The sequence below is a fragment of the Cyanistes caeruleus genome, unplaced genomic scaffold, assembly GCF_971803275.1.
Source record: "Cyanistes caeruleus unplaced genomic scaffold, bCyaCae1.hap1.1 HAP1_SCAFFOLD_330, whole genome shotgun sequence".
Lineage (NCBI taxonomy): Eukaryota > Metazoa > Chordata > Aves > Passeriformes > Paridae > Cyanistes > Cyanistes caeruleus.
Window position 1 is genome coordinate 16,372 of NW_028256099.1, and position 17,649 is coordinate 34,020.

General features: G+C 50.7%; 1 long non-coding RNA gene across 1 annotated transcript; it reads right to left on the minus strand.

The window, feature by feature from the left end:
- Window positions 1-12,066: 12,066 nt before the first annotated feature.
- On the minus strand, window positions 12,067-17,154 carry LOC147645433 (uncharacterized). The gene is made up of 4 exons (XR_015282354.1): window positions 16,990-17,154; window positions 16,196-16,479; window positions 15,964-16,078; window positions 12,067-14,115 (listed from the first exon to the last, which is right to left on the minus strand). It is a non-coding gene; the product is annotated as an uncharacterized LOC147645433 (long non-coding RNA).
- Between the last annotated feature and the right edge of the window lie 495 nt (window positions 17,155-17,649).

Sequence of the window (17,649 nt, forward strand, 5' to 3'; positions counted from 1 at the left end):
TGCGGAGAGGAGGAAATTGGGCATGTCACTGCCCTGGTGTCACAGGGAATGGAAGAGTGGGGCTGTCACTGCCGTGGAGTCAGAGAAAGGAGGAAATTTGGTGTGTGACTGCACTGCTGTCACAGCGAGTGGAACTTTTGTCCTATCATTTCTGTGGTGGAAGAGATGAAGAAATAGGTGCTGTCACTGCTGTTGTGGTGTGAGGGAGAAGAGGAAATTTGGGCCTGTCATTCATTGCTGTGGTGTCACAGAGAGGAGCACGTTGGAGCTCACGCTGCTATGATGTCACAGATATGGTAACACTGGCTCTGATATGCCTTGGCAATGGAAAGCTCTGAGCTCCGCGATTTCTCTAGTGAAGTAGCCTTGGAAAGGGCTGGGCCAAAGCTCGTGTGTGCGACTTTGGTGAAGGGAGCCAGCAAGAGGTAATCTGTGGAACATGGGAAAACCCGGGATATTTATAGGGGAGGAGAGGGGTGGGGGGAGTCCGAGATACATGTATCAGGGTGGGACAGCGGAGGGGAACACCAATGGAGCACAAGGGTTTGACATAACTAACTCAAAGACCCCTCGGAGTGATAGTTTGTCTCTCTCTGAGTGATAGGTTCTTTGCCTCCAGGGGAGAGCCAGGGATCGCAGAGACAGCGGGTTCCTCAGCCCCCACAACTTCCCCTTCTTTACTTATGAAAAGGGTATCTTCCAGAGATTTGGCTAATAACTTGACATATGGAAACCTACATAGGAAAATAATACTCAAGAAAACTTAAAAATGTTTTTCAGGAGGGAGGCAACCTATCTTTTGGGTCCTTAGCTCCCCAAAAGGTCCTCAAGCCACTGGGGCTTCTCTTCAGTCTGGAGTTCCTGGACCACGTGTTGGAGTCTTAGGATGCGGGTGTGGATGCTTTCACTGGGGCTGGAGTGGTCAAAGCAGCACAGTCAGTTAATTTTCTCGCAGCCGTGTCCATGGGCCAGGAGCAAAAGGTCTAGAGGGTTGGTGGCACTGCCCATGGACAAGCACACGTGGTCTTGTTTGAGAGTCTTTGCGAGGGTGATCCACACGTTCTCCTGGGGCTGTGCTACTAGCCAGGCCTCCACAGCTGATGTTTTCAGGAGTATGCAGATAATCAGGAACATCAGGAACTCAAGGATGGTTTTGTTCTCCATTTTCTATAACAAGACATAAAAGATTAGTTCTGATTTTTGGAGGGGGGGGAGCTATTTTCCTTTTCACTTTCCTGTCCCGTCTCCCCCCTCTTTAAAAAAAAACCACAATTATAAGCAGGGTTATTTTGTGTATTGGGGACACATGACCAGCAGCAGCACAGAGGTGCATTTTGGTGTAAACTGGCAATTTGGGCTAGGCAACGAGGGCGAGAAGGGGAAGGGGGAGGGAGTTAAGAAGACTTGTGTACTGTCACGGTGTCAGGCGTGATGTTGGCAGTCGTCTCGTTGCGGCCCTGGTAGCAGGACGGTTTGGCCTCTGTCTGGTTGTTGGTCTGGTGGCAGGTCGGTTTGGTGGACTCCAACGACGTCTCCATTTCCAGGCTGCAGTGGGCTGCTGTTTTTCTGGACCTCAGGTGTGGGTCTCAGGAGACTTTGAAATTTCTGAGTCTGGTGCAGGGTTTGTAGGCCCTAAATAAGGTTTCACATTTTTCCCTGGGAGCCACTTAGGTCCTGATAGTGTGGACACACACGTGTACCCTCTACCCCAGGTAATCAACGGGAAAGGTCCTGTTGTCCGTTGTGATTCAGGATCATTGATCAGCACTGGTGGCTTCTGCATGAGTTTGGCATGAGTTGAATTAGAGAAGTGCCGTATTACAGGGGGGTCAGGCTCTGTAGATGAGCAATTTAGAGAGTTCATGACATATAGAGCCTTACAGAGCCTCTCAATGGGAGGAATGATCTCTGTTCCTCCCTGCTGGTGATCAAGGACTCTTTTCAGGTTTTGGTGGGTCCTCTCTACTATTGATTGTCCTGTAGGGGAATGAGGAATGCCCGTGGTGTGTTTCACCCCCCACTCATTGAAAAAGTCTCTTAATTTGTGAGAGGTGTAAGCAGGTCCATTGTCTGTTTTAATTTGTTCTGGGACTCCCAGGGTAGCAAAAGCAAGGAGAAAATGTCGGATGGTGTGCTTGGCATTTTCTCTTGCATGGGCTGAGGCAAACACTGCACCAGAGAAGGTGTCTACGGAGACGTGTACGTATTTGACTCTCCCGAAGGACGGGACGTGAGTGACATCTGTTTGCCATATCTGGCAGCTGTTAAGTCTTTGGGGGTTAACCCTGGAATTAACGACCGGTATTTGGAAAGATTGACAATTAGGACAGGTGGCAACTATTGCTCTAGCCTGGTCTCTGGGTAGTCTGAACATTCTCATCAATGCAGGCACGTTCTGGTGGAAGAACTGGTGGGACAATTTCAGCAATGGCACCTGGGAGGTCAGAATGTGTCCTCACATGCATGACATAGTAAGGTTGCTTTCTGCGGGAGAAAAGATACACTAATTCAGAAAGCAATTTGTATAAATTTGGGTTAGGGACCTCTTTTAGAAATGCATGTTCTGCTCTCATAGCTATTCCAGCCACATAAGCCGAATCAGTCACCAGATTGAAAGGCTCTTGGAATTTCTCAAAAGCTCTGATGAAGGCTGCTAATTCAGCAATCAGTGGTGATCCCTCGACCACTTGGACATCAGACTCCCATTTCTGTGTCCTGGGGTCTTTCCAAGTCATGACTGACTTGTGGGATTTCCCCAAGCCATCGGTGAAAACCGTCAGGGCCTGGAGCGGTGTTTTGCTCTGTAATGATTTGGGGACCAAATGAAATGTAGTTTTGAAAAGTCTGTGGCCAGGTGGACGTATAGAAATTTGGCCTGAATAGCTATCGAGAGTGAACTGAAGGCTCTCATTGGTTTGGAGCAAAGGCTCCAAACTTCCAGTTGCCAATGGGAGGAAGATGCATGTGAACTCACAGGCTGCAAGAATGCGGAGATGGACTCTAGTTCTTTTAATGAGTTCAGCCATGATTTCCTGCGGAGTGGTAATAGTCTTAGTGGGCTGGTTATGTGTAAAAATCCACTTGATGATAAGGAGTGGATTCTTCAGTGCCATGTCCCATTGAAATATGAGCATGTGTAAGTGTGGGGCCGTACCCAGGATTGAAGCAATCCTCCCTTAGCCCCCCGAAGTAATCCACGCTGGCTCTGTCGAATGGAGGGGTCAGGGAGATCCTTCGAGACCAAGAAAAGACCAAAAAGTGCTGCTTCTCCCTCCGGGGTATCGGAGGATGTTTATTCTGGCTAGCTTCCAGGGGGAGAAGAGACCTGGTTTCTCCTTCCTGGACTCTTTCAAACCTCGGGAGAGGGGCGGGGAGACATATAACACCAACCAATGGGATAACGTTTCAGGGACAGGTAGGAGAGGGGAAAAACACGTCACTGGGAAACAAATAACTCCCAGAAATATGCACCACCACATCTGCCCCTACTTTGATATATGTAATCAAATGAAAGGTAACGAGCTTATACGACATACTGACCTGAAGTGGCCCACCAATCCCCATTTGCAGGCTGGTGAGGGTTACTCCGGTCTGCCAACTCTATATGGTTGACATCTGAAGTAGCTGAGACTAGCTTAACTATGCTTCTGGACAGTATTTTGCTTAGCACTCCAAACACTAACACCGTTAGCAAAACAATGACTAGCAGTGACAGAATAGTTTTCACTACTGAAGCCCACCACCCCGAGAGTCCCCAGTTTTTAAACAGTCCATTGAACCAGTCATCTGCTTCTTGCTTGACTTGTCTGATCATGCTTTTCATCTCTCGGAGCGTGGCATGGATGTTAGGAACTTTGGATGTCAGATCCATGCAGCAGAGAAATTCAAACTCCTGGCACTCGTGCCCATGGAGCAACAGGAGAAAGTCTATTGCAGCACAGTTTTGAACTGTCGCCTGCCTGGTAATTTCCTCATCTTCTAGGAGGGCACTTATGGCATTAGATGTTAAATTTGCTTGTTTTACCACCCAGCATTCTAGGTGTCCCAATTCACCTAGGGCCTTGGCTGCAGCTACCCAAGGAAGGAAAATGGATGCAGCAATTCTTTTTGATTTGGACCAATGGAAAATCTCTGAGTCACAATTTTCATCTAATTTTGTAGCACTTCTCTTTTGAATTTTTTTGGTCAAATTGTTTTTATGGGTCCATTCGCCAATTAATGTTTGATTGGGCACTAACAGTGATAGACACCCTATGGTACACGGCCTTCCGAGGAGACGGGATGGAATTCCTGCCCATGCACGGTCCCCACAAATGAGGAACAGTCTTTTGGGGAGGCTTTTGGGATGTGTATGAGCTGAGGAGTGCACTTTGATGTAGCTTAGTACACGGCACCACCTTTTTGCTGTGATTTCTTCTCGATGTTGTACTATATGGTGGAATGTTTCTTTATGAGTTGGAGGACTGACCCTAAAGTGTACACAGTATGATGCTGGGGAGGAACCCAGCAGCTCTAACTCCTGGGGTTCCTGGGTTGCCTTAGGAAACTGGGGTAGCCACTCTTCGACGGGGTTTCTTAACTCTGCTTCTACATGAGTGCTGTGTAGTTTATTACCTGCTTCAGGAGTCAGTGTACTAAAGCTGTGTGTGAATTCATCATGCTGCAAGGGAATTCCTACCAGGCAGGTAGACATAGGATTTTTTGCTGCTGCAGTAGATAGACAAATGTTTTCCTGTTGGAGTGTTTGTGCCAGGGTCACCCAGATGTTCTGGCATGGCTGTGGGACGATCCAGGCTGCTGTCAGGCTGCTCAGTGTGAGCAGGATGACAGCAGGGTTAAGGCTCATCATGGATTTGAGTAAGAGGTAGGTTATTTCTAAAAAAGAAAAAGGAAACAGACATTCTTTAAAACATATTCACAGTTACAGTATTCAGGTCAGAGGCTAGAGAGGTTTCTGCTCAGGATAACCAGTTGGAAGGGCAGGCCGGGCTCATAGCGGTGGGCTTGCCGCGAAGACAGGGCCTCTTGGACCTTGGTGACAGATTCCCAAGCCTACGGCATGAGGGAGCGCGGTGAATCGAGGTCCTCGCTGCCGCAGAGCAGGTTGAAGAGGGGTGCAAGGACTTCTGTCGTTACTCCAAGCAGAGGGCGTATCCAGCTGATGGACCCGCAGTGCTGATGTAGGTCCTGCAGGGTCTTGGGGTCATCTCTGATGGTCAGCTGCTGAGGCACGATGGTCCGCTCACCGATCCGGAGTCCTAGGTAGGTCCAAGGGCAGGTGTGCTGGATTTTGTCTTCACGTATCTCAAATCCAGCGTCCTCAATTGTCTGGATGGTTTTTTGTAAAGTCCGGTGCAGACAGTCATCGTCAGCAGCACAAACCAGGATGTCATCCATGTAGTGGAGGATGATGGCATCTGGGAACAGGGTCCTCACAGGTGACAGAATGTGGGCCACGTACCATTGGCAGATGGTAGGAGAATTTTTCATCCCTTGGGGAAGGACTAGCCAATGGTATCTTTTTAAAGGTGCTTGTCTGTTTGGGGAGGGAACCGAGAATGCAAATCTGGGGGCATCCCAAGGATGGAGGGGTATGTTGAAAAATCAGTCCTTTATGTCAATGACGGCCAGCTTCCAATCCCGGGGGAGCATTGAAGGGGAGGGCATCCCAGGCTGAAGGGATCCCATGTCTTCAATGACATCGTTGATCTTCCGGAGGTCCTGAAGGAGTCTCCACCTGTCCTTGCCTGGTTTGCGTAAGACAAAGACAGGGGAGTTCCAAGGGCTATTGGACTCAGTGATGTGGCCCTGGGCAAGCTGCTCTTCCACAAGGGCTTCCAGTGCGTGCAGTTTGGTCTCAGATAGGGGCCACTCATCAACCCCCACTGGATGGTGCTGTTTCCAGGTGAGTTGGGGGATGGTAGGTGTGGCATGCTTCTCAGTGACCCCGATTAAAAATCCCTGCTGGGAATCCACAGAGAAGCCCCCCATTGGGACAGGAGATCCCATCCCCAGAGGGTGATTGGTGCTCTCACCACAAACGGCCTGATGGTTGCCATTTTTCTCTCAGGTCCTTCGATGACAACATTCCACTTGCTTCTCATGGAAGCTGTCATCCCTCCAATTCCTGAAATCATGCCTGCTACAGGTTGTAATTCCCAATTGTCTGGCCACTCGGAGTGAGTGATGATGGTAACATCTGCTCCGGTGTCTAGCATTCCTGGGCGCTGAATCCTTTCTCCATTACAAAATAGGCTGCAGTCCACGATGGGTTTGCTGAAGCCCACAGCCTGAGTCCACATAGCACTGGGGTTGAGGGGAAAGTGATCTGGGTAGTCACCAGGAAGTAAAAAGGCCTGTGCCACAGGAGTCTTTTCCTTTAAATAATAAGGAGGGTCTATGCAGGTCAGAGAGATGGAAATTTCATCTCCAGGGTGTATAGTCTGAACATCAGGAACAATATGAATTTATCCTGGACAGTTGGTAGGATCCCCAAGTATTAAGGTGTTAGAGGGACCGCCTGGTGGTCCACGTTTTACTGTGGGGATTTTTTAAATACAGTCACCCTTCCTATGTAAAGAGGGTCTAGTTACCAGTTGACGCCGGGTTCCCATCTGAAGCTCTCCACCTGCTGGGCTTGATATTGGGGTCCCTGTGGAGGCAGGATGGTGGGTTTGGCAGGAGGGGTGGAGCGGTACGGCATTTGATTTGATGTTGAAGCGCGGGGCCGTTCCATGCTCTGCCTGAAGTTTCCCGAACGCCAGTTTTGTCTGGGTAACCATTGGTGGGCTGGTGGTTGTGTAAAATGTCTCTCTGGACAGTCTTTGAAAAAATGTCCAGGCTCGCGACAACTAAAACAACGACTTGTATTGAGGTCTGCAGCATAAACTCGAGATATCGTCTCTGCCACTCCTTTAGCCACTGCAAGTGCCACTGTATTCTCACTTGAGGCAGAGGAGAGCTTGGTGCAGGCTTCAACCATCTGATCTATGGTTGGTTCGGGGTCCAGTGGGAGGGCTCGCAAAACTGCTTTGCACTCCGGATTAGCATTGGCCATTGCTATTTTTACTAATAATTCTTTTTGCGCCTGAGGGCTCTCTATCTGCTTTTCAATGGCTACTTTAAACTTATCAATATACTTAATAAAAGAGTCAGTTGCCCCTTGCGTAATATTGGTGAAGCACTGCGTTGGCACTTTATCATCAGGGGTGGTAAAAAGAGATATCTTAGCAGCATTAGCTCTATCCTGTAAAGCTGCTTCAGGCAGGTCCCGGGCCTGATCTCGGGGCTGTTGGAAATCTCCTTCTCCTGCTAAGTACTCTAAAGTAAAATTAGGTCTGTTAGCATCTTTAGCATAAACATCTGCCAATTGCTTTAAATGTTTTTTCCACTGCCTCTCCCATAACATGTACTCTGCAAGGGAGAGAAGGCAGTTCATAACATTCTCGATGTCATGGGGGACCATGATGTGGGCAGAGAAGGAGGATTCCAGCAAGTGTTTAAAAAAATGTGAACCCCTGCCCTGTTCCTCAGCAGCTTTACAAAGTTCCTGCAGTTCCCTATAGTGGTGGGATTTGTGCCCCTCCCCTGTCTCTCCTCATTATTACAGGAAAGGCAAGTATTTTCCATGACAGAGCTGAGTTCCCCGCTCGTGTGGCTTCCCTCTGCACATCAGCCCAGTGATCTTCATACTCAGAATCTGAATAAGAAGATTCACTACTCTCATTTCCTAGTGGAGGTGGGGGGCGCTTGGTGGCAGCGCGGGGCCGGCTCGGGTGCCTAGAGCTGGCCCTTTTGTGGCCGGGTGGGGAAGCTGAGATGGCCCTGCTCCGGCCGGAGCCGTGCCAACCTCCGGGGCACTGGGACCCTGGAGCGGGAGCGCTGCCAGGGGCGGGGCCCTGGCACGAAGGGGCGGGACTGGGGTCCGCGATGGGGAGGGGTTTCCCGATGGATGGGGGGGCCCGACGCGGTTACACCCAATGACGCAGTGGGGGGAGAGGGGGAGCAGGACGTGGCAGGAAGAGAAGGGGTGAAGGCGGGAAAGTGGCCATTTTGGGCATCGAGGGCGGGAAAACCGGGGTGGGAGTGAGACAGAATGGCGGGGCTGGCCACACTGCCGGCGCCATCTGTGCTAACGGTAGGAACTGGGGGGTACACAACCGGGTGTGAGGGCATGGGAGAAAGGTTAGAGGAAAGACCCAGAGCGTCATGGCCATTGCCGCCCTGGTAACGGTAGAGAGACGGTAGGGGGGTGTCAGGGAGACGGCAGCAGCCCTGTGCCCTGGGGCAACGTCCACCCGCCAACTGGGTCTCAGATAGGGGAAGAGGGTTTAGGGACACTTGGAGAGGTTGACAGGGTTGGGGGGTTTAACTGGGGACCCCAAACTCCCTCTTCTTTTTTTTCCTCTTTTTCCGATGAGAAAATAATATTTTGAAACACAGGAAAGAATTTTGCAACAGAAAAATCGCCTTTAGCTTGAACTGTATATAACTTTCTCCCCACATTATCCCAAAAGGTTCCTGATTTAGCAGAGTCCGAATTAATCTTAAAATGTTTAAAAACCCAATGAATAAATCTTTTTAAATCCCCTTTAGAAAACTTAAAATTTCCCGCTTTTAGGGTAGTTACAACTTGGATATAAAAGTCCCTCTCAGGTGGGGTCAGTCTCCATACAGAGGACTCATTCCCCATCCTTTTTCACTCCCCACCCAGCAGTAAAACAGCAAAGAAAAAGAAAAAGAAAAAAGCCCAAAAAAACTCTTCACGGGGTCGACTTACAATTTCTCTTCGGCAGATGCCGGCGGGTGAAAAAAAAAGCTGCTGGGTAGGTGGTCACCTGGCGGCCAGTCCTCAGGGGCTTTCCTTGCCCCGGATGGTCAGCGAGGGTCCTGGTCGCAGCCTCTTGGATGGCTTCTTGCTAAAATGCAAGCAAGCTTCCTCGAGGGGCGGCGGCTCAAACAGCGACTCGCTTCACAGCCAAAACTGCAGGCAGACGCTTCTTCAGGGCTCCTTCGAAGGCCTCACGTTTGGGACGCCAGTTGCCGCGGCGATGGAAAGCCTGGAGCACCGCGACTTCTCTAGAGAAACGGCCCTGAGAAGGGCCAGGTCAAAGCGCGTGTGCGGCTTTGAGCAGTCGAGTGATTCCAGCTCAGGCTCAGCGGTAGTTGAGTGATTCCAGCTCAGCTCGGCAGCGGTGGGCAGGCAACACAGGGAGCAGGGACGAGAATGCTGGTCCAGCGTTCCACCAAGGCAAAACCTTTTATTCAGGCAGAGCTTCGGCGAAGGGTGTGAAACAGCGAATCCCCCAAACAGGGGAAAACCCGGGGTATTTATGGGGAAGGAGAGGGGTGGGGGGAAGCCTGAGATACATGTATCGGGGTGGGACAGCAGGGGAGAACACCAATGAAACACAACAGTTTAACATATCTAACTCAAAGACCCCCGGGAGACAGATTGTGTCTCTCTTACAGAGAAGTATCTCCTCTCCAGGGGAGAGCCAGGACCTCGGGCCCAGCGGGCTCCTCCGTACCCAGAGAAGAGGGCGAAACAGAGGGCAGGGTGAAGGGCGGAGTGAAGGGCAGAGTTAAGGGCGGAGTGAAGGGCGGAGTGAAGGGCGGAGTGAAGGGCGGAGTGAAGGGCGGAGTGAAGGGCGGAGTGAAGGGCGGAGGGAAGGGCGGAGTGAAAGGCGGGGAGAACCAGGAGGGAGGGAACAGCCCGCCCACAGGAGATGTAGGCGGGGCCGGAGCCCAACAAAAAGGCACGGGAAAAAGGAAGTAGCTAGCCAGTCGAGTTCCAACTCCAATCGAGACACTAGTGAAGATGAATGGTCGGAGACTGAGTCCTTAGAGGAGGAAACAACAAAGATAAACAAGAATCCCCCTTTCCACATTAAAAAAGAACTGAGAGGATACTGCTCTCGCAGACTGGGGACAGGTAAAAACTGCATGTGCCAGCTGGGTCCCTTCAGCTGCGCTAGCGTTCCCAGTTCAGGTGACAGAGGGGAGACAGAGAGTTCACTCACCAAGAAATCCTAAACTGCAAGACTCCAGCCTGCAACAGCTGATGGGCACAGACCCGGCAATGATTACCCTATGCCTATCAATTTATAACTTCAGTGTTCCTAACGATTTTTGTGTGCAAGTTGTGATTGTTCCCAAGGTCATGTACCACCTGGATGAAGAGTTGAGCCTGCAAGTGGAGAGACTCACCCGACTTCAGAAAAGAGAACTGGTGACAGGTGTGACCATAGCGATGCTGCTTAGCCTGGCAGCAACTGGTGCTGCCACAGGTGTCTCTGCCATCGTGACCCAACAACAGAGACTGTCTCAGCTACAAATGACAATTGATGAAGACTTGCAGATAATTGAAAAACTCTGTGTTTCAAATAGGCTTGTGTCTTTTGTTAAGAGCCGACTAGAAAGGGTCAACATCCTGTTTGTAGAAAGACAGCAGATGCTCTAAGAATACACTTGGTCACCGCATGTGCCCTATGTGTACTAATGAAAAACTGCGGAGTCTATTTTATAAGTTTTAAGCCTATTAGTTAAGTATAGTGTACCTTATATTTTACTCAAGTTTATAATATCTACTTTTAAAACTTTTTATAATATAGATAAGTTAGAGAAAATGTTTAGAGATAAATATACTTTATAAAATAATGTTAGAACTTTTAAGACTAATACACCTTATATTCTAGCAAATTTACTTAGGCATAAAGAGGGGGGAAATGTAGAAGCTTGGGCCCGGCGGCTCGGAAGATATTGGGATGTAATGGAAAGATAGTCACCCCCCTCCTCCACAGTGTATGGTAATGACCCCCGCAATTAGCCAATAGCACCTAGCTGTGCTGAAAGCAGATGGGAGTAACTGTGTGAACCTAGGTTATAAACTGTCAAATTCTCCAGCAATAAACGCCATTTCTGCCATCCATCACATTGGTGCCTGTGTGGGTTTGGACCGAGTGGCCTGAGCGTGGCCACCGTGCTGCTCTAGAACCAGGGTGTCTGCCTTGCTAGGCAACACCTAGAGTGGGCAGCGACATCATAGAAGAGCCATGTGACATCTCAGGACAGGTTGTGTGACATCACAGTACTGACTGTGACATCATAGAGTGAACTATGACATCAAATGTGGCTGTGTGACATCACAGGAGACAATGTGACATCACGAGGTGGTTTTGTGACATCTAAGGGGGGCTGTGACATCACAAAACAGGCTGGGACATCACAGAATGGTGGTGTGACATCCCAGAGCAGGTTGTGTGACATCAGCGAGTGGGCTGTGACATCTCAGGTGGCTGTGTGACATCACAGGGGGTACTGTGAGATCACTGGGGAGGTCACTCCACACCGACCCTTCTAACAGTTTGCCCCCAGAGAAGTACCAATGCTTCTCTTGCAGCAGCCTGTCTGCACAGAAACACTCCCAGGGCTCTCTGCATTTCCCTCACTCGGCTCACTCACACACCTCCAAACAACCCACTTGGTGCTTTCAGCTGCAAGGAGTTCAAAGCTTGGCTGGCCTTCAGCAGCTGCTCTAATTCTGCCTTCAGCCAACTCTGGCTTTGTGTTCATTGTAGAACTTCCTGTGTGTCTGAAACATTCCTTGCATGGTTCTGCCTTGGGGAAGGGGAAGCTCCTTGGTGGCGCCTTGGGCTTGGCACACACTTGAGGAGGGTGTCTGTTTTCCATGGGGAAACTCAGGAGTTTTAGATTGCTAAAATTAAAGAAGGAAAATCCCTCTTTGCCTGAGTGCAGCCAGTTGTGTGAGCAAAGCAGGTCCCAGGGGAGTGAGAAGAGACAGGATGAGGCTGGGGAATGTGGAGCAAGGTTGTCCACACTGGGTCAGACCTCAAGACACAGCTTCTCTGACCTGGCCAGACCTTCTTAGGAGAGGCCCTGGACGAATATCCATCACTGAATGCTACAATCCCTCTGCTCCAAAGAGAACAGGAATAAAAGATGTCCCTTAAAAAAGGAATACATATTTCTTAGAAGCTCATTGAACTATTTTTCCGTAACGATTGTAGAAAACTTTCCTAAAAACTGCACCAGACCAGAGGGAAATCAAGGCACAGCCATGGTTTATTAGGACTTGCTTGATCCTAATGAGCCCCATGGTGCATTTGGAGCTGAGCCCTTGAACCTCAGGGCCTGAGAGGAGATTGCACAAACCTTTCCAGGAGTCCAAGTCAGAAAAAAAACCCAAAGTGTCTCGTTTCATTGATGGGTGCCACTGAGGTCCATCCCCAACACAGGCTCCTCATGGACTCCTTGGAGGACAGAATTGGAGGCCAGGATTGCACAAAAACCTCTCAGAGAAACTCAGTGTGGAAAGGAAAATCCAAAGTAGCTGAAAAAACCCTGAGTATCTCAAAGTCTTGATGAGCCCCACTGAGTGTCAATGCAAAGCTCCCAGGGGACTCCTTAAAGCAGATAATTGGGGCCATGATTGCACAAACTTCTCAGAAGTTTTCTCAGAAGTGGGAAGGAGAAAGGAAAGTGCCTTAAGAACCTGAAGTACCTTGAGGCATTAATGAGCCCCACTGAGTGTTGTTACTGACAAAGCTTCTCAAGGGACTAATTACAGCAGATAATTGGAGATCATGATTGCACAAACCTCTCAGAGACTCCAAGGCAAAAGCCAAAGTCCTTTGAAAAAGCTGCAGTTCCTGGGAGCATGAAGGAGCCCCCAGGGCCATTCCTGAGCAAGGCTCCCCAGGGACTCCTTCCAGCAGATCCCTGAGGCCACTGGCATGTGGGCTAGGGGGGATGCTGAGGGCAGGCCAAAGGGGGTGACAGTGGCCAGCCTTGCTGGGGTTGTGCCAGGAGGCCCCAGGGCCTCAGGACAAGGTGTCTCCTCACAGCCCTTGCTGGCACAGAGGCTGCTGTGGCCCAGGGCACCAACACTTGGCTTCTCTTTGTCCCCACCTGTCATCAGTGCCTCCTGTTCTCTGCCCTGCCTGGGGCCTGGGGACACTTTCTCAGTGCTGTCCCTCAGTGGGACCCATTAAAGGTAAAAGTAGCTCTGGAGTTGGATTCTGACTTGGACTTCTTGAGAAGTTTCTTCCCCTCCCTCTCAGGGACTGATTTTCAGGGCCTCAGCACAAAGGCCCAAGAGGCTCATTAAAGTCCTGCTGCTGTGTCTGTGCTGCTGAGCTGGGCCAGGCTCTCGGCACAGAGGATGATCCTGAAAACTAGGAAAAGCTTCAAAAGCACATTTCTCTTGCTGAGCAGCTCTTCTCCCAGCCCAGCAGGACTGGGGTACTGCCTGCAGCCACCCTGGGGCACAGCCCAGAGACAGAGAGCTTCAATCAGTCAGGGCTAAGAAGGTGCTGAGAAGTGCCTGGGGCACAATCCCTCCCAGCCCTTGACACAGGAAGCCTCTGGCTGCAGGACAATGCAGCTGCAGCTCCTGGAGCCATCTCCTAAAGCTGGAACATGCCAGTGCCTACAGACTCTGTGAGTACAACTCTAAGTATTTGTGTCCTTCCTAAACTGGGGGCTCAGAACTGGACACAGCACTCGAGGTGCAGCTCAACCAGTGCCAAACATAGGGGAAGAATCCCTGGCCTGGTCCTGCTGGCCACACTGTTCCTGATCCAGGCCAGGAGCCATTGGCCTCCTTGGCCACCTGGGCTCACTGATGGTTCATGCTCAGCCTGCTGTCCATCAGTGCCCCAGGTCCCTTTCTGCCTGCCTGCTGTCCAGCCACTCTGTCCCCAGCCTGGAGCACTGCAGGGCTTGTTGTGGCCAAAGTGCAGGACCCGGCACTTGGACTTGTTAAACCTCACCTTGTTGGGTCTGGCCCCTGGATCCAGCCTGTCCAGGTCCCTGTGCAGAGCTCTCCTACCCTGCAGCACATCAACACTCTCAGCCAACTCGGTGTCACCACGGTTCCATGAGGCCCTAGAGTGTCACAATGGTCTCCAGGATTCCATCAGGCCTCCCAGAGTCACAAAATCCCTTTGGTTCCGTGGGGCCCTGCAGTATCCCAGTGGTCCCATCATGACATGAGTCACAATGCTCTGTCCTGCTCTGTCACAATGCTCTGCATGGTTCCACAAGGCCCTGCAGTATCACAGGGGCCTCTTGGTTCCATGAGGCCTCAGACTGCTGTTGGGAAGGTAGAATTAGAAAGGAATTATAAATATGACTCTTTAGCCCAAAAGGCTAAGGAAGAAATACAAATTAAAGCATGGTTTGAATAATTCAAAGAAACCCGTCTGGTGTGCCGGAACAATTCCTTTCCCCCAATAAAACTAAGCTAAGACCCCTCTTCCCAGCCTTATAAAGAAAGATCTGAAGGACCCTGAGATAACTAAAAATATGCAAAAGCAGCGATTTCTATAGGTCACACACAAATGTTACTGTATTAGTATACTTAGAAAGACTGGTTAGTAAAAGAATGGACTATTCAAATGTATAGGTTATAGAAGTAATTGTAAAGGAGAGCTCGCTCTCTTGTTTCTCTGGCCTCACTCTTTCTATGCTCTTGCCTCGCTCCTTCTGCCCTTCTTTAAGTTTTTTCCCCAGCTCTCTCACTTCTGTTCTGTTCCTCTCTTTCTTAGCTATCTTAAGTCTTGAACTCATGTATTCATATTTTACCCACTTTTGTATTGTTCCCTCTGAGCCTGCTTTGAGCTTTGTCTGCTAGCTCCTAGTAGGCTCTCTCTTTCTCCCCACACCCTGAAATAAACTACTAACATCTAACTTGACTATAGAAGTCTCTGCCGTTTCTCGGATCGTCCACACCCCAAAAGGGTCTCTTACAGAGTGCCACAAGGAATCCCTTGGTGGTGCAGTGCCACAGTGGAGCCCAGGTTACACAAGGTCCTGCAGTGTCACCCTTGGTTCCATGGGGCACTACAATGTCACAGGTGTTCCCTTAGTTCCCTTAGAGTCCCTGCAATGGAACAATGGCCCCTTGATCCCACTGGGGCCCAGGGTCTCACCAGGGTCTCCTTGGTTCCACAGTGGCCCCTTGGTTCCACAAGGCCCAGCAGTGTCACAGTGGCCTCTGTGGTTCCACGAGGACCCCGACTGTCACCATGGACTCCTTGTTTCCATGTAGCCCCACGGTGTCCCAATGGCTCTTTGGCTCTGTGGTGCCATGTGGGACACAGTGTCACTGTGGTCCTCTGAGTTCCACCAGGCCCCGCAGTGTCACAGTGGCCCCTTGCTTCCCCAGGGCCCTGCAGGGTCACAATCATCAGAGAATCAACCAGGCTGGAAAAGGCCTTGGAGAGCATCAAGTCCAACCTGTGCCCACCTTGTCACCCAAACCATGGCAATCAGTGCAACATCCAGTCTTTCCTTAAACACTTCCAGGGACGGTCACTCACCCAGCTCCCTGGACAGCTCATTCCAATGCCCAATCATCCTTTCTGTGAAGAATATTTCCTAATGTCCAGCCTAAACATCCCCTGGTGCAGCTTAAGGCTGTGTCCACTTGTCCTGGGACTGTTCCCTGGGTAAAGAGCCTGACCTCCACCTGGCTGCACCCTCCTGTCAGGTTGTTGTAGAGAGTGATGAGGTCTCCCCTGATCCTCCTCTTCTCCTGGATTAACAACCCCAGCTCCCTCAGCCGCTCCTCACAAGATGTGTATTCCAGTAGCCTTGTTGCCCTTCTCTGGACATGTTCCAGCCCTTCCATGTCTTTCCAAAATTGGGGACCCAGAACTGGACACAGCACTCGAGATGAAGCTCAACCAGTGCCAAGCATAGGGGAAGAATCCCTGGCATGGTCCTGATGGCCACACTGTTCCTGATCCAGGCCAGGTGCCATTGGCCTCCTTGGCCACCTGGGCACACTGATGGCTCATGCCCAGCCTGCTGTCCATCAGTGCCCCAGGTCCCTTTCTCCCTGCCTGCTGGCCAGCCTCTCTGTCCCCAGCCTGGAGCACTGCAGGGCTTGTTGTGGCCAAAGGGCAGGACCCGGCACTTGAACTTGTTAATCCTCACCTTGTTGGGTTTGGCCCCTGGATCCAGCCTGTCCAGGTCCCTGTGCAGAGCTCTCCTACCCTGCAGCATATCAACACTCCCAGCCAACTCGGTGTCACAACGGTTCCATGGGGCCCTAGAGTGTCACAATGGTCTCCAGGATTCCATCAGGCCTCCCATCCATCCATCTTTGGATTATACTGGGAGTGACTGGACTCATACTGGGAGTATCTGAGAGTGACTGGCAACATACCTTGCACATCATCCCTCATACTGGGGGTGACTGGGAGCAACTGGGAACACGCTGGGGGCAAATGGCATCATACTGGGACTGACTGGGTTGATCTTGCCAGAGGCAACTGGGACCATCCTGGGAGTGCTGGCATGTGACAAGAATCATCCTGGAGCTTACTGGGCTCATATGGGTGTTGAAAGGGAGCAACTGGGATCTCTGAACACCACAGGTTCCTTTCCCACTCTCTGAAGAAGGAGCTTCGCAGTATCCATGTGTGAGGTGACCTTCACCTGAACCAGACGCTGTTAGGAGAAAAAGCTGCCTGTGCTGGAAACTCCCACACAACAAGTCAATGCCAAGAGAGAGCATTCTCTTTTCACAACTTCCCTCCTGGAGCCACAGTCCTTTTGGATCACACAGAAGGCAAGTTAACAACACAAAATACTTGGCTGTGTCCAGGTTTTGGCTGGACCAGCAAACGGAGGGAGTGCCAGGGTCCACTGCCACAGACTCTCCTCTTGGGGAACAGAACCCCCCCAGGCTCCATTCCAAATGCTGTGCACACCCTGCTGGCTTAGAAACAAACCCTTTTTTTAAGAAACTTTTGGCAGGAGCTCTCCCAAACATATGGCATTTAATGGCAATTTCCTTTCAAAATCACATCCATTCCAAAGGAAGAACAGAAAGCCCACAGCTATCCAAAAGGCACATATGGTACACCTGGGGAAATGCTCGACTTAGGGGCCGAGTGGGTTAAAAAATACCCATAAGAAGCCCCAGAGTCCAGAGTGCAAACTGCAGCAACCACTTACTGGATCATTTTGGCTGTGCTGCACACGTCTGCAGACTGTCTGTCCCCCTGCCAGGACAGAAGGACACCCGTCAGGGGCTGGGCTGGCTGCTGAGAATGCCTCAGGCAGGAGGATCCTCAGGCAATGAGCAGGCACCCAGAGCCGCTCTGACACTGAGGCCTCTGTGCCCCACAGCAACGGGAACACCACAAGGACACGGCAACATTCCTGTGACATCACAGCAGCAGCTCACCCAAAAACCTCCTGGAAGGTTCTCCTGGGTCACCAAGGAGCACAAAGGATCCTCAGAGGGCACAACCTATTGCCCTCCAAAGGATCCAAGACGAACTCAGAAAATGCAGCAAACGAGGACACCTCCCCAGCCCAGCCTGGACACTCAGAAGGAACAAAGATGTGACCAAAGAAGAGGAAACACAACTTCTGTTCACTGATGCTTCTGATTAAAACCAGCAAGGCTTGCTCCCTCTGGGATCTTTATTCTAGTTCTAAAAACAAACAAGGTTCTCTGCTGTAAATGTACAGAAAGCAGGAACTTGGGGAAAAGAAGGCTGCGAGTGCCAAAGCCTTGTGTGACTTCTTGGACATCCTGTGGCTGAGGGTGTCCAAGGCAATGGACTCACAAGCGGGGTCCCTGCCCTCCCGACTGACAGCTGCCATCTC